This window comes from Littorina saxatilis, unplaced genomic scaffold (assembly GCF_037325665.1).
Source record: "Littorina saxatilis isolate snail1 unplaced genomic scaffold, US_GU_Lsax_2.0 scaffold_974, whole genome shotgun sequence".
Lineage (NCBI taxonomy): Eukaryota > Metazoa > Mollusca > Gastropoda > Littorinimorpha > Littorinidae > Littorina > Littorina saxatilis.
In genome coordinates, this window is record NW_027128633.1 from 48,155 (window position 1) to 50,475 (window position 2,321).

General features: G+C 45.1%; 2 non-coding genes across 2 annotated transcripts; both read left to right on the top strand.

The window, feature by feature from the left end:
- Positions 1-1,156: 1,156 nt before the first annotated feature.
- On the top strand, positions 1,157-1,269 carry Trnal-caa (transfer RNA leucine (anticodon CAA)). The gene is made up of 2 exons: positions 1,157-1,194; positions 1,224-1,269. It is a non-coding gene; the product is annotated as a tRNA-Leu (tRNA).
- Positions 1,270-2,065: 796 nt separating this feature from the next.
- Trnal-caa (transfer RNA leucine (anticodon CAA)) lies at positions 2,066-2,178 on the top strand. Its single transcript has 2 exons — positions 2,066-2,103; positions 2,133-2,178. It is a non-coding gene; the product is annotated as a tRNA-Leu (tRNA).
- Positions 2,179-2,321: the final 143 nt, after the last annotated feature.

The window sequence follows — 2,321 nt, forward strand, 5'->3', positions numbered from 1 at the left end:
ACCGATCAACAGTGGTTGTTATAAAAATGTGATCGTTATGGATAGGTGAATAATATAGACAAAAAAACTTTACAAAATGTAAAAAGCAACTCGTCGATGATCCTTCGGGGTGGTCGTTATCGAGAGGTGGTCGTTATCGAGAGGTGGTCGTTATGGAGAGGTGGTCGTTATGGAGAGGTGGTCGTTATCGAGAGGTGGCCGTTATCAAGAGGTGGTCGTTATGGAGAGGTGGTCGTTATCGAGAGGTGGCCGTTATCAAGAGGTGGTCGTTATCAAGAGGTGATCGTTTTAGAGAGGTGGTCGTTACAGAGAGGTGGCCGTTATAGAGAGGTGGTCGTTATCAAGAGGTGGTCGTTATTGAGAGGTGATCGTTATAGAGAGGTGGTCGTTACAGAGAGGTGATCGTTATAGAGAGATGTTCGTTATAGAGAGGTGGCCGTTATCGAGAGGTGGTCGTTATGGAGAGGTGGCCGTTATCGAGAGGTGGTCGTTATAAAGATGTGGTCGTTAACGAGTGGTCGTTATAGAGAGGTGGTCGTTATCGATATGTGGTTGTTATCGAGAGGTGGTCGTTATCGAGAGGTGGTCGTTATCGAGAGGTGGTCGTTTTCTAGAGGTGGTCGTTATCGAGAGGTGGTCGCAAGAGCAGGCTCGACTGTACAGTGATACACTGCCATGTTGAATCGCTAACATTCCGAGAAATAAGCCGTAGGGGTATAGTATCGATCGCTTTGACACAGACCGTTAAACATTGAAAAAAAGTACAGACGTCGAACTTGGTCATTTTGAAAGCTGTATTTTGCATGGTGAATTTAAGTCGTTTACTGTTTTTGAGGAATATTATTAATTAGTGTACTCATGCCAAACGTAGTATTGTAGATGGTATGAACCTATAACATACACACACACACACACATACACACACTGACGCGCGCACACTCACACACACTAGCACGCACGCACACGCACGCGGCAAGCAGGCAATCTCCCCCCCCCCCCCCCCCCCAAAAAAAAAAAAAAAAAACCCACTCTGACACACACACAAACAGACACACGCACGCACGCACGCACTCACACAAACACACACCACACACACACACCACAGGACCTTCAACTGAGATCTTTAATGTTCAATACGAGACCTAATCAGACAGCTGTCAGGATGGCCGAGTGGTCTAAGGCGCCAGACTCAAGGGTGTACCTTCCCTTCAAGGGACCGAGTGTTCTGGTCCACGAATGTGGGCGTGGGTTCGAACCCCGCTTCTGACACACAATTTTTTAGTATGTTTTTTTCTCTCTTCATGTTGTACACAAACACGCACACACAATAGACAAAATCAGTAGTTAGATAGAGTTATGCAGGTTTACTTTTTTTTCTCACCAGGACCATTTTGATTTTTTAATGTATTTTTAGATTTGACTATGCACTAAATCTGGTCGAAATCAGCTAGCATGTGGGCGAAAAGCAAAAAGTAGTAGCCTGCTGATAAAACCCACATACATTTTAAAATAGATGCATACTAGTTTTATCCAGTATTCACCTCGACTCTCTGTAGGAGTATGTCTTTCTATCGCCTGTTATTTCAGTCGAAAACGCGGCGGAATAATCGATATGACGTATGTGACCGCCTTACAGATGATGATACACCCACACACCACACACACACACACACACACACGCACACTCACTCACACACGGCACACACACACACACATACACACACACAGACACACACACACACTGCGCATAAACACACCATGCACACACACACACACACACACACACAGACACACACGCACTCACACACATCATACACACACACACAGTGCACAAACACTGACACCATGCACACACACACACACACACACACACACACACACACACACACACACACACACACACACACACACACACCGCAAACATTCACACACTCACGTACGCACGCGAGCATTTTGCGACCGTCTTTGTGCAAAGAATAAATTCTACTAAAATAGGTAAACTACACGACCTTCAGCGTAGATATGTCCAAAAAGTTTACTGTTAAAAAGAACCTCCATAGCAGCTGTCAGGATGGCCGAGTGGTCTAAGGCGCCAGACTCAAGGGTGTACCTTCCCTTCAAGGGACCGAGTGTTCTGGTCCACGAATGTGGGCGTGGGTTCGAACCCCACTTCTGACATACACTTTTTTAGTATGTTTTTTTTCCTCCTCATGTTGTACACAAACACGCACACACTATAGACAAAATCAGTAGTTAGATAGAGTAGGCAGGTTTACTTTTTTTTCTCACCAGGACCATTTTGATTTTTGAATGTATTTTTA